Source organism: Girardinichthys multiradiatus, chromosome 6 (assembly GCF_021462225.1).
Source record: "Girardinichthys multiradiatus isolate DD_20200921_A chromosome 6, DD_fGirMul_XY1, whole genome shotgun sequence".
In the NCBI taxonomy this organism is placed as follows: Eukaryota; Metazoa; Chordata; class Actinopteri; order Cyprinodontiformes; family Goodeidae; genus Girardinichthys; species Girardinichthys multiradiatus.
This window is the reverse complement of record NC_061799.1, coordinates 13,224,801-13,239,673: the sequence shown is the minus strand read 5'-3', so window position 1 is coordinate 13,239,673 and position 14,873 is coordinate 13,224,801.

Below are 14,873 nucleotides of genomic sequence, written 5' to 3'. Positions count from 1 at the left end.
TGAAATCTCACTTATTAAACCTGACAGGGCACACCTGTGAAGTGAAAAGCATTTCAAGTGACTACCTCTTGAAGCTCATCAACAGAATGCCAAGAGTGTGCGGAGCAGTAATCAAAGCAAAAGGTGGCTACTTTGAAGAACCTAGAATATAAGACATATTTTCAATTGTTTCACACTTTTTTGTTCAGTATATAATTCCACATGTGTTAATTCATAGTTTTGATGCCTTCAGTGTGAAGCTACAATATTCATAGTCATGAAAATAAAGAACACTCTTTGAATGAGAAGGTGTGTCCAAACTTTTGGTGTGTACTGTATATATAGCAAGCAATTGGCAAAGGAAAACTTCCTCACAATGGAGGACATATTAGGGTTCAAGATTACCTATGTGTTATGATTTGGGGTTGTTTGGTTTTTGGTTGCGGGTTTTTCCTCATATGTTTCTCACAGTTAAGGTTTTGAATCATGCTTCTGTTTATTATTTTCCTGGTCATGCTTTAGTTTTTGTCTTCTAGTTCATGTTTTGTCAAGTGAGGTTTTTGGATCTGGTTATGCTTTAGTTTCATGTTTTTCTAGTTATGTTTCTATTAGTTTGTATCCTTGAATTTCCGTTTTGCTCCAGTCACGTTGTGTTCTGTCCTGTCTGTGAATTAACTTTATTCGGTTCACCTGCACTAAGCAAATCAGTCCCCTCGTTTCACCTGGTTCTTGCTCCATATATACACCTCTGTTCTGTTTCATTTATTAAATCAGTTTATTAACCTACCATCATGCTGCCTGCTCTTCTGCATTCCGGGGTCCTCCGTTACACCGCACCTGACACTATGAGTTATGCACAACTAATACTGAAGTATTAAAGCACCTTCATATAATAATTTATAATTAATTTTATGTGAAAATAACAAATATGAAGATTGATTTTTTTTTTAACCAGGGACAGACTGTACAAGCCCCAGCATGCACGTTTTTGATATGTGTTTTTTTTAATGAATCTCTGTGAGAATTTTATTAGAATGAAAAATTCACATCTCAAACCAAACTTATCTTTACATGCTAATTGCTAAACAGCCTATTGGGTTTTATTAACATTAATGCTCATGGAAATCAGCCTTACTCTTTCCAAAGTAAAAAAAAAAGAAATTTTGCCAACTAAATAATAAAGATCAACTTAAAATAGATTGCTGTCTCTACAATATAAAAATAGGTAAACAAGCATAGTGCCTTTTTTGTGTTTTGTTACATTAACTAGTATATAAAGAAAAGCTTCATTTCAGTTAAAAGCACTAGTTAAACTGTTTTTAGTTGTTTCTGAAAAAAATCATTCCTATAATTTAGCAGGTGTGCCATACTTGATTTTCCTATCTACTTTTATATGACTCAGTGCTGTGACATCAAGAGCTTCGCAACATTACAATTGTGTAAGGAATTACAGTATGTGTGCATGTGTGTGTCTTCTCTGTTTTGTCAATTGCAGTGTTTATTCACAGTTTACTTTGCACAAGCTGATTCATGCACTGCTGCTGCTGTTGCTCTGGAGATGAATACAAACGAAAGAAACCAACAGGAGCTTTGCGAGTGTACAAATGCTTGGGGCCTGGGTATCTGCTAACAATGTCCTGTGTTTGTGATTTAAAAAAAACAACCACCGTATAACATTCCATTCAGGCAAAAAAAATTTCCATTTATTTATTTATTTTTTCCTGAAAGGCCAAGAAGAGGATAGTTATTTAAATATCTCAAAAGTTTGGCATGCGTTTGTATTAAGTCCTCTGACTTAATAAATTGCACAATAACACTACAGTTTACAGTGTGGAATGTCTCTACTAGCTTTGCACATTAGGAGACTGAAATCTTTGCTTATTCTTTTTTGCAAAACAGCTCATAGTCCCTCAGATTGGATAAGGATGTGTCTGTGAAGACACTTTTCTTTTTTAAAGATATTTAGTACCATTTATTCACAGTAATCAGACAGGAAATGGTCAGAGAATGAAGCGAGGAAGTCAAATGCCAAAGGTTTCAAGGTCAGGAACTGAAATCCTAGTTGGCTGCATTAAGGACTGATAGCCTTGGTACATGGAGTGCACACTCTACCTCTACGCCATGCACAGAGATATACATTTTTAAGTCTTGATAAAAATTCCCATCTGGATTTAGATCTAGTGTTCTAACACATAAATAAGCTTACATCTTAACCATTTGTACCTCTATGAGTATGTTTAGGGTCATTATCCTGCTATAAGGTGAAGCCTCTATCACCTATCCAGGATTAAAGGACTGATGTCTCAGCAGGACCTTGAAAAACTAATTTATGTGTTCATCTTTTGTAGAATTAATTACTGCAATGGTGTCTTCACAGGTCTGCCTAAAAAGTCTATCAGACAGCTGCAGTTAATCCAGAACGCTGCTGCTCGCGTCCTCACTAGAACTAAGAAAGTGGAGCACATCCCCCTGATTCTAAAGTCCCTACACTGGCTCCCTGTAGCTCAGAGAATAGACTTTAAAATACTTCTATTAGTCTATAAATCATTGAATGGCTCAGCACCAAAATACATTACAGACTTGTCAGTGGATCAACCACCCAGACAGACCTCTCAGGTCTTCTGGCTCAAATCTACTCTGCAGAACCAGAACCAAACATGGAGAAGCAGCTTTTAGTTCTTATGCTACACTAATCTGGAATAAACTGCCAGAAAACTGTAATAGCGCTGAAACCCTAAGTTACTTTAAATCAAGATTAAAAACTTATTTGTTTAGATTGGCCTTTGAATGTGTTATCGAAACATTATTAGTTAAGTTTTCTGTCCACCTCTGCTTTCATTTTCTTATCCATCATTCTATTCTCTTTATTTCTTTAATTACCTCTGTTGTTTGATTTTCTGTATCATTGTAATGTTTTTCCTTATGTATAGCGCCCTTGAATGCCTTGTTGCTGAAAAGCGCTATATAAATAAACTTGACTTGACTCTATCAGGTTGTCTTATGTATTTAGTTGCATTTTTGATGTCATCAAACCTGACACACTTCTCCATCCCTACTAAAGAAAAGCATCTCCCCAGCATAATGTTACCACCACTGTGTGCTACCATGGGAGTGGTGTGTTCAGGGTGATATACAGTGTAAGTTTGCCTGAATGCAGGCCAAAATGTTCAAATAGTTGTCCTTTCCAGTACTTCACCCAACTGAGCTGTGGGTGTCTCTAGCCACTCCAGAATTACAATGGGCTTCTTAGCTGTGTTTGTGATTATTGCCCCTCTTGCCAGCCATGCCTTGGTTGGTTTGCAGTTGCCTGGGACAGCCTGGGACATAGTTTTATAACCTAACCCTTCTTTAAGCCGTTCCATGACTTTATTCATAGTTTATCTTGCTTTTGATGATGCTGTTTGTTCCTTTTCCCCCACACCCCCCCCCTGTTTTTGCTGACAGGACACCCGTAACTTGTAACTCTATGCGTTACATTAACGTTCAGCATGGACTCCAGCTTTACTTGCACTGCCATACTTGCACAATGATCACCTGCACTGTTGTATTGCTCTTGCATCTTATACTGCTCTATATTTACTCTCACTCACTTAAAACTGTGCACATATATTTATATTATATTGTAGATATGTTTATACTGTTTAATTTGTATTGTATTGCACCGACTACGCCAAAACAAATTCCTTGTATGTCCAAAAACGTACTTGGCAATAAAGCTTTTCTGATTCTGATTCTGATTCTGATTCACTATTGTTTTCTATTAATCCTCTGAGGCCTTTATAGAAAAGCTGTATTTATACTGAAATTCAGTTCTACACAGGGGGGAATATTAAGTAATCATGGAAATAGTTTACTAATAAGCCAATCAGATGCACTGGATTTCATTTAGGTGCATTGAGTGAATCCAAATCCACACTACATGTTTTAGATTTTTATTTGTAATACTTTGGTTTCGTCTATCACATTCAATTCCTCCCAAAAATATTAGGGTTTGTGCTTGTAATGGTGGAATGAGAAAACATTCAAGGGGTGTAAATACCTTTGCCAGACATAAGATCATAAATGCATTCATGCTCCAAGAGGGAACTCGTTCTCAACGATGGCCATTTTAAAATATGCATTGCAGCTCCTTGAGGCGTTGACATAAGCTGCATAAACAGTTCTCTTTGAAGCTTCAAGTGAACAGCAGCACAAGCAGAAACAGCACAAATGTGCTTAAGTTCCCTCCCCTCAGCGTGTTTTCTTCCCTATCTTATACTGTACAATATTGTGTTGGGACCCACAGCCATGGATTTCAACATTAAACTCCGGTACGGACTTTTCTGGAACTTTCAAAATAAATTGCATTATCCTACTTCCGGCACAATTTAGGAATTGGGGGTAACAGTGGACTTCCCATGATGCCACTGCCCGCATAAAACCCCCACCTCTCCAACAAGCCGACCTCTTCCAAGCCGGTGCTCATCGGGATAGGAGGGAGACAAAGCGCGCTGATGTCTCTTTGCTGGCAAACAGACATAAACTCCAGCTAGATCCAAGGATGTCATACGATCATCGATCATATGCAAAGTTAAGTACGAATGAAATACTGTCTGTGTATGCTGTGTTTTCATTCATGAACGGGGAAATTAAGGTGTAAGAGTTGCTTACTTTTTCTCTGAGGCCTGCAGAAGCCAATTGTCCCAGAGAAGTTCCCTACAGAGAAGCGGTCTCTATGAAGCCGAGCGGAGCGGTCTCCCAGTCTGGAAGGAAGACAGCAGAGACCCCATCACCGTGTTAACGCGCAGTGTGGTTGGCGGACACAACGAGCCGTTTTTCATCCACAGCTGGAGGTTAGCGGGAAGCTAACCCTTTGTTCACAGAGCACCTTCAACCCCCAAAGCTAAGGAGGTTAGCTGTAGCTAACCATTGTTCACTGTGGATACCTTCTTCAAACTTCATCGTCGCTTGGACAACATTCCTCACCACAGTTCATGAGGTTAGGTGTTTTGGGCAGAACAATAATAGAAAGATTTAGATTGAAATGATCTAAACGTTTTTCATTTTATGAAGTTTGGTTTGTTTGTGTTGAACTCAGCTATCTTGGTGCTAGCAGGCTATCTGCAGCACACGAGCTCAGGTTGTGTTCTTTGTTTGTATGTTTTTAAAGTTAAGACAAACTTTACTTGAAGGGTGATGTTAAACAGAAGATTGATCATAACGCGCCGTCCATGCTTATGCATGTTAACCTTTTTATTGACCCTGGTATTTTAAAGGTATGTGTGGTAAAGAATATTTAACAGAAAGGTTGGTAGTTTCAAGCTAGTGAATAATAGTCCCTAAACATTATTTCACTAAATCTGATAACTAAGTAAACATCATTAAGCCCCATTTCTCCAGAAAGATTTGGCTCTTTCCAAAATATTCCCTTAATAATATTTCTTCAAATATTATTTCAATAAGTAAAGGCAGCTAATGAGACACTGTTGAGAATGAGTCATCCAGAAGGTTGGTTTTATTTAGCGGATCATTATTTAAAACATTATTTTATTAAAATAATATTTTATCTAATCTTGCATTGTGAAGGGTTGTCTAAACGTTGCTGATTTTTGCTTATGTTTGTTCCAAGACTAACTTAACTTCATTTCCAGATCCTTCAAGATAATCCTTGGTTCTCAACCATAAATATTGCATGGTAATGTTGCATCACTCTTTTGGTCATGGTTCTCAATCATCTTTAATCAACTTGTTTATATTGTACATAGCCCATTAGTCTTCCCTATTCTTTAATTCTGCTTGGTAGTTTAGTTGGATTGTTTTAGCATAGTAAAGAGTTTGTTGATTGAAATATGTTTGACTTTGAGTTGACTTATTTTTATCAATAAATTCTTGTATTTTAAGAAATTATGTGAATTCATTCCATATATGTGCAGAGTTTATGCTGTTCAATAATGTCAGAGCTCATCTCACACCTTTCTATTTTGTCCTAATACCATCGCCTTACTGGGCTGGTATTCACAGGACAACCCTTAACAGACCAAAATATTATTTGATAAAATATTAATATTAAATATTAAATAATATTCTCAGATTAATAATCACAACAATTGATATTTATACCACTGTCTTGTCAACAAGATTGATGGTGCTTTACGTTGATGCCTTGTGTTGACACAATGGAACCAATCCTTTTTTTTGTTTTGAAGTGTAGTCTGCCTCCTCCCTTGCGCTTCTTTCTCACATCCTCTCATCGTCTTTTCCCTTTTGGTCTTCCGTGGGTTTACCCACAGCTGGCTTCCTGTAAGATGCATTGCTGCCACACACCCATCCTCAAAGAAATTACAGCCTTTAACATTGTGAACAAAGTCATGAGAGCGGTGTATGTTAAATTGACGTGGTGAATTTGCTTTCTTAGTTGATGCTGGTATTCTCTAGTTAGCGCTGTGGTCCATATCAGAGAATGCATGTGAGAAAATGGAAAGGATGACTCACAAATCTTTATTTTGATGTGGGTAAATACCACAGAAGAAGCGCCAAAAGACATCAGGTACACAAAGACTGTTTTTTTGGGGGTTTTTTTTTCAAACCACAAAATGAGCTTTGGTTCATTTGTGGGATCAAATTCCAGTTCAGTCAGTTTTACACAATTAAAAGCAAAAAAAAAAAAAAAAAGAGTACAGTCTATTTCCTGCCTTCACAGAACACCTATATTTATAGCCTCCTAAGATCAAATTAAATAGATAGACCCTATTTACATATTGACTTCTTAAGGCAATTGGTTGTACTGGTTCAGAGTAAAGGGTAAACACAAAGGCATGCCATGCTATAAATGCTTTTTTATTTGTGAAATATTTTGAAAATCATGTATAATTTTCCCTTTAGTTAGCAATTATGCCATATTTTGTGTTGATCTACCACATGAACTGCCTTTAAAATATATTGAAGTTTGAGGTTGTAACATGACAAAATGTAGAAAAGTTTAAGGGGTATAAATGCTTAAGTCAATATTGCTGTGGGTTTTGGCCTGTGAGGTTATTACTACAGGATCACAGAAGGGAAGGGAAATTAACCCTGAGGAGTTGTTGAGATGTTTCATCACAAACATCATCAGAGCTGCATTGAAAGAGCAGGTATTGCTTCATGAGAACCATTCAGTATTCCTTCTGAATCATTTTGTATGATTTTTTTTATTCAGTCTAATGTAAATATTTGTTTGAATTTCCATGATAAATTTTAACATCTTCCAGTGGCTTTCTTGTGATTCATTTTACTTTACATCCAAACACTGGCAATAGGTAAGAATTACTTACTATTAAGTGGAAGCGTGCTATTGCAATCATCATGTAGTGAAAAACGTCATTATTGCACCATGTGGGTCATGTCCTAACAGAGAACTTTGGATTCTCAATTTGTAAGAGGTCTGCTGCCTCCATAGGTTTTATTGCTTCATTGTCAGAAACATACTTCTGAGTTTAACCATATTGGGAAAAAAACAGACCGTGAAATAAAAAATGGTATTAAGGTATAACCATGTCTGTTCAAACACATTTGTCCAAAACAATAAAATACCTACAAAATGAAAAAGATAAATAAATAAAAAATAGCAATGATAATGAGCAGCATAATCTGAAAGAAGATTGACTGAGCCACTATGAGCCATTCATTTCACCATGAAATAAAATGTCGTTGTCGTCTTCCGCTTTATCCGGGACCGGGTCGCGGGGGCAGCAGACTCAGCAGAGACACCCAGACGTCCCTCTCTCCAGACACCTCCTCCAGCTCCTCTGGGGGTAGCCCAGGGCGTTCCCAGGCCTGCCAAGAGACATAGTCCCTCCAGCGTGTCCTGGGCCGTCTCCTGGGCCTCCTCCCGGTGGGACGTGCCTGGAACACCTCCGAGGAAGGCATCCAGGAGGCATCCGGTATAGATGCCCGAGCCACCTCAACTGGCTCCTCTCGATGTGGAGGAGCACCAGCTCTACTAGGAGCCCCTCCCGGATGGCCAAGCTCCTCACCCTATCTCTAAGGGAGTACCTTACGGAGGAAGCTCATTTCAGCCTCTTGTATCCGGGATCTTGTTCTTTCGGTCATGACCCAAAGTTCGTAGACCGACCTGTAAATCGAGAGCTTCACTTTTCGGCTCAGCTCTCTCTTCAGCACAACGGACTGGCACAGCCCCCCCACCCCCCACCCCCCACTGAGTCAGCGGTACCAATCCGTCTGTCGATCTCCTGCTCCATTCTTCCCCCACTCGTGAACAAGACCCAAAGATACTTTAACTCCTCCACTTGAGGCAGGAACTCCCCTTCAACCTGAAGAGGACAAGCCACCCTTTTCTGGTCGAGTACCATGGCCTCGGACTTGGAGGAGCTGATCTTCATCTCAGCCGCTTCACACTCGGCTGCGAACCGCCACAGCGCATGCTGTAGGTCTTGGCTAGAGGGGGCCAGCAGGACCACGTCATCTGCAAAAAGAAGAGACGAAATCCTCTGGTCCCCAAACCAGATCCCCTCCGGCCCTTCGCTACAGCTAGAAATCCTGTCCATAAAAGTTATGAACAGGACCGGTGACAAAGGGCCGCCCCGCCGGAGTCCAACATGCACCGGGAACAGGTCCGAGACTGGATGGCCCCTAATAAAGGGCCCCCGATTCCATACTCCTGGAGGACCCCCACAGGACAACACGAGGGACACAGTCGAATGCTTTCTCTAGGCCCACAAAACACATGTGGACTGGTTGAGCAAACTCCCATGAACCCTCGAGTACCCTATAGAGGGTATAGAGCTGGTCCAGTGTTCCACGACCAGGACAAAAACCACACTGTTCCTCCTGAAGCGGTTCGAGGTTCGACTATCGGCCGGACTCTCCTCTCCAATACCCTGACATAGGCCTTACCAGGTAGGCTGAGGAGTGTGATCCCCCTGTAGTTGGAACACACCCTCCTTCTTTTGAAGGGGGACCACCACCCCAGTCTGCCAGTCCAGAGGCACTGTCCCCGACCGCCACACTATGTTGAAGAGGTGTGTCAACCATGACAGCCCCACAACATCCAAAGAGTTGAGGTACTCAGAGCGGATCTCATCCACCCCCGAAGCCCTGCCACCGTGGAGCTTTTTATGCTATAAATCAGAAAAAGGCGGACCCAAGATTCAGCCAGACACAGTACTGAAAGTTTAAAAGGTTTATTCAGCCACAGGAAAACGTCACACAGGTAACACTCCTCACAGCTTCCAGGAATCACTGAGGCAGAAAGAGGGATTAGTGACTTGTAGTCTCTCCAGATTTTGCAGGGATCAAAAAAGCCACTAACCTGCTTTTGTCTTGAGTGGAACTTGAAACCCAGAGGGGAAACCTCAATGGGCAGCAGGCAGTGATCTCCACAGTACAGGTAAGAAGTGACTCCAGGCTGAATAATCCGAGTGAAAAGTTCCTTTAACCTTTTGAAGTCCTTCTCTGCATCCTTATTCCACACAAATTTAACCTTGGAAGAGATAAGAGCGTTTAGGGGAGTAGCAACCAGGCTGTAATTTCTAATAAACCTATAGAAGTTTGCGAAGCCCAGAAATCTTTGAAGCTGCTTGCGATCAGTTGGAACAGGCCATTCCAATACGGCCTTAACCTTGGAGGGGTCGACAAGCACTTGATCTGGGGAAATGATGAAGCCCAAAAAGGAAGTGGTAGTTATGTGGAACTCACGTTTCTCTGCCTTGACGAACAACTGGTTTTGGAGAAGACGCAGGAGAACAGCTCTGACATGTTTTCTGTGGGTTTCCAGATCTTGAGAATAAATCAGTATGTCATCAAGATAAACAAATACGAATTGACCCACCATGTCTCTTAGAACGTCATTGACCAATGACTGAAAAACTGCAGGAGCATTAGTGAGTCCAAATGGCATGACCTTGTATTCATAATGGCCCGTAGGCGTGTTGAAAGCCGTTTTCCACTCATCTCCTTCTCTGATTCGGACCAGATGATATGCATTCCTTAGATCCAGCTTAGAAAATATCTTGGCTCCCTGGATCTTATCAAAAGCTGTGTTCATGATTGGTAAGGGATATCTATTTTTAACTGTTATCTCATTAAGGCTTCTATAATCAATGCATGGTCTCAATGAACCATCCTTCTTCCCAACAAAAAAGAAACCAGCACCTGCAGGAGGAAGAGGGTTGAATGTGCCCTGCCTTTAATGCCTCATCAATATAGCTCTTCATGGCCCTGTGCTCTGGACCAGACAATGAATAGGTTCTGCCTTTAGGGGGTGATGTGCCAGGAAGCAAATCAATAGCTCAATTATATGGTCTATAGGGTGGCAGAGCTGTGGCCTTGATTTTATTAAATACTTCCTTTAAATCATGGTATTCTTGCGGTACCTTGGATAAATCCGGATAGGTCTCCTCAACCTCATTCTCCACACTGACCTCCGTAGCAGCAGACAAAAGACAGTCAGCGGAACATGACTCAGACCAACCCAGAACTTCTTTTTTCTTCCAGTCGATGTGAGGGTTGTGTTTCTGCAACCAGGAGGCCCCTAGGACTACAGGAAGTTCAGGTGAATTAATGATCATGAAAGTTACTTTTTCTTGATGATTACCTCCAACTGTTAAGGTAATCTCCTACGTGCTAAGATGTGAATTGTTCATGCTGTGACCATCCAAACCTAGCACGTTTCTTGTGTCAGCTGACGGAATAAGATTTATGCCATTCTTATTTGCAAATGTTTCGTCCATGAATTCAGTATCAGCTCCTGAATCAATAAACACGGCCCCCTGGAGAGACAAAGAAGAGGTTTGAAAATGGGCAGGAAACAAAAAGGAAGAGGCAGATAGTTGACTTCGGCTCAGTAGAGACCTCCCTTCCTCTGCTGAGCATGTCCTTTTAGTGGACACCTGAGTGCTAAATGTCCCTTCTCTCCACAATAAAAACAGAGCTTGAATCTTCTCCAACGATCTTTCTCCTCAGGGGTAATCTTGGTTCTGCCCAATTGCATGGGCTCACAAGTATCATTTTCCTCAGTGAGAGGTGACCGACTCCTTCTCTCATACTGTTGTGCAGAAACCTGAGTTAATGATGAGCGACCCTTCTCATGGCGCTTCTCCTTCCTTCTCTCTGCCAGCCGAATATCAATGCGAGCAGCCAAATCCTTGAATTGTTTCAGGGAAGAAGGATAGTCACGGGTCGCTAGCTCATCCTTGATGTCTTCGTTTAATCCTTTCATGAATGCATCCATTTGTGCTGCCTCATTCCAACGGCTCTCTGCAGCCAACAAATGAAAGTCAATTATATAGGTCGAGACAGGCTGATCACCCTGTTTGAGGGACAATAATCCTCTTGCGGCCTCACGACTTGGAATGACCGGGTCAAAAACTCAAATGAGTTCCTTGGAAAAAGTTTCATAAAGATTACAAGATGCAGACCTGTTATACATTCAGCAGTTCCCCACTGTTTTGCCTTTCCTGCCAGCAGAGATATAACAAATGCCACCTTGGAACGTACAGTGGGAAAGGATGACGGCTGAAGCTGAAAATGAATTTCACATTGAGTTAGAAAAGCTCGACATTGGTCTGAGTCTCCCCTGAACATCTCAGGCGGAGAGAGGCGTGGTTCCCTTACCTCTGCTGTTGTCGTGTCACTTGGGCATGGTTTCTTTGTGACGGTGGCGGCTCGAAGACAAGATTGCCAGAACGTAATGTGGAAATGATTTCCTCCATGCCGGAACCCAACCAGGAAAGGGTCTCATCAACGTGGGTACGCCACTGTGCTGGCGATGGGTCCATTTTTGGCCAGATTTTTCTGCTATGAATCAGAAAAAGGCAGACCCAACATTCAGCCAGACACAGTACTGAAAGTTTAAAAGGTTTATTCAGCCACAGGAAAACATCACACAGGTAACACTCCTCACAGCTTCCAGGAATTACTGGGGCAGAAAGAGGGATTAGTGACTTGTAGTCTCTCCAGATTTTGCAGGGATCAAAAAAGCCACTAACCTGCTTTTGTCTTGAGTGGAACTTGAAACCCAGAGGGGAAACCTCAGTGGGCAGCAGGCAGTGATCTCCACAGCACAGGTAAGAAGTGACTCCAGGCTGAATAATCCGAGGGCTAGGCTGGCTCAATAATCCAAGGACAGAAACAGGGTCAACGATCGGAACAAGAGGCGTCAGGCAAGGGGAAGGCAGAGGCATAAACCAGATGCAGGAAACAAGGTCGACAACTAGAATCCAAATAGTCCGACAGGGAGCAGGCCGAGGCATAAATCCAAAAGGCAAGGCAAGGTCAAGAACAATGATCAGACAGGAAGGAACGCTGGATATCTACTCAAACGATGGCTTTCAAAAATCTGGCACCGTCTGCTTGTCAGAGTCAGTATATATCAGGGAAGACCCAGGTGCTTGGCATGCCACCAGGTGCATCTAATCTGCTGATTGCAGCCAGGGAGACAGGGTAGAGCAGACGTGCCAGAATCGTAACATTTTAACCACCTCAGTGACTTCAGCCTGGGTGATGAAAGAGTATAACCCCGAGTCCCCAGCCTCTGTTTCCACCAGGGAATGCACTATGGCAGGATTGAGGAGATTGCCGATGTACTCCTTCCACCGCCCGACAACGTCCCCAGTCGAGGTCAGCAGCCTCTCACCCCCACTGTAAACAGTGTTGGCGAAGCACTGCTTCCCCCTCCTGAGGCGCCGGACAGTTTGCCAGAATTTCTTCGAGGCCAACCGGTAGTTGTTCTCCATGGCCTCCCCGAACTCCTCCCAGGCCCAAGTTTTTGCCTCTGCCACAGCCCAGGCTGCGGCACGCTTGGCCTCATGGTACCCGTCAGCCGCCTCAGGAGTCCCACAAGCCAACCACAGCTGATAGGACTCCTTCTTCAGCTTGAAAGTGTACCTTACTGCCGATGTCCACCACCGGGTTCGGGGATTGCTGCTGCAACAGGAACCGCAGACCTTACGGCCACAACTACGACAATAGATCAACTTATGAGCCACTCATGAGCCACTCATTTCACCATGAAATAAAATGTTTACAAGTATATTTTTTCCTAACCTCTGTGGTATAAAAGTCTTTATTTTAATAACAGTTGGAAAGTGGTTTGCTACTGAAATAAACCTAGTACACTCAGCAAAGTTGCCATTTTTTATTGCTAATGAAAGTATAAGCTGTTTTATTTTAAAACTATGGTGTGATTACATGCTAGGTTAAAAATGAGTTCTGGGTCTTTGCTCTTTCTCTTTCTTCTGCTGCTTTTTTCAGGGTGTGATTGATTGGTTGATTGACTAAGTCAACTACATTCGCATTCATATCCACATCTCATTGTACTGTCTAGTGACGACAGAATGAAAAGCAATCACTGGTCATAATGAGGCAACAGACAACACTGTTTATAGTGGGGGCGGGAGACAGCTGACCTCGACTGAGGACATTATCAGGTAGTGGAAGGAGTACTTCGAGGATCTCCTCAATCCTGCCATCACGCATTCCGTGGTGGGAACAGAGCCTGGGGACTCGGGGTTGGACTCTTTCATCACCCAGGCTGAAGTCACCGAGGTGGTTAAAAAGCTCCGCGGTGGCAAGGCTTCGGGGGTGGATGAGATCCGCCCTGAGTACCTCAAGTCTTTGGATGTTGTAGGGCTGTCATGGTTGACACGCCTCTTCAACATTGCATGGCGGTCAGGGACAGTGCCTCTGGACTGGCAGACTGGGGTGGTGGTCCCCCTTCATAAGAAGGAGGGTGTGTTCATACTACAGGGGGATCACACTCCTCAGCCTCCCTGGTAAGGCCTATGCCAGGGTATTGGAGAGGAGAGTCCGACCGATAGTCGAACCTCGGCTTCAGGAGGAGCAGTGTGGTTTTCGTCCCGGCCGTGGAACACTGGACATGCTCTATACCCTGTACAGGGTGCTCGAGGGTTCATGGGAGTTTGCCCAACCAGTTCACATGTGTTTTGTGGACCTGGAGAAGGCATTCGACTGTGTCCCTCGTGATGCCTTGTGGGGGGTGCTCCAGGTGTATGGAATCGGGGGCCCTTTATTAGGGGCCATCCGGTCCCTTTACGAGAGGAGCAGGAGTTTGGTCCGCACTGACTCGGACCTGTTCCCGGTGCATGTTGGACTCCGGCAGGGCTGCCCTTTGTCACCAGTCCTGTTCATAACTTTTATGGACAGGATTTCTAGATGCAGCCAAGGGCCGGAGGGGGTCTGGTTTGGGGACCAGTGGATTTCGTCTCTTCTTTTTGTGGATGACGTGGTCCTGCTGGCCCCCTCTAGCCAAGACCTACAGCATGCGCTGTGGCGGTTCGCAGCCGAGTGTGAAGCGGCTGGGATGAGGATCAGCTCCTCCAAGTCCGAGGCCATGGTACTCGACTGGAAAAGGGTGGCTTGTCCTCTTCAGGTTGGAGGGGAGTTCCTGCCCCAAGTGGAGGAGTTTAAGTATCTCGGGGTCTTGTTCACGAGTGAGGGAAGAATGGAGCAGGAGATCGACAGACGGATTGGTGCGGCTGCCACAGTAATGGGGGCGCTGTGCCGGCCCGTTGTGGTGAAGAGAGAGCTGAGCCAAAAAGCAAAGCTCTCAATTTACCGGTCGGTCTACGTTCCTACCCTCACCTATGGCCATGACCGAAAGAACGAGATCCCGGATACAAGCGGCTGAAATGAGCTTCCTCCGTAGGGTGGCCGGGCACTCCCTTAGAGATAGGGTGAGGAACTCGGCCATCCGGGAGGGGCTCGGAATAGAGCCGCTGCTCCTCCACATCGAGAGGAGCCAGTTGAGGTGGCTCGGGCATCTATACCGCATGCTTCCTGGACGCCTTCCTCGAGAGGTGTTCCAGGCACGTCCCACCGGGAGGAGGCCCAGGGGACGGCCCAGGGCACGCTGGAGGGACTATGTCTCTTGGCTGGCCTGGGAACGCCTTGGGCTCCAC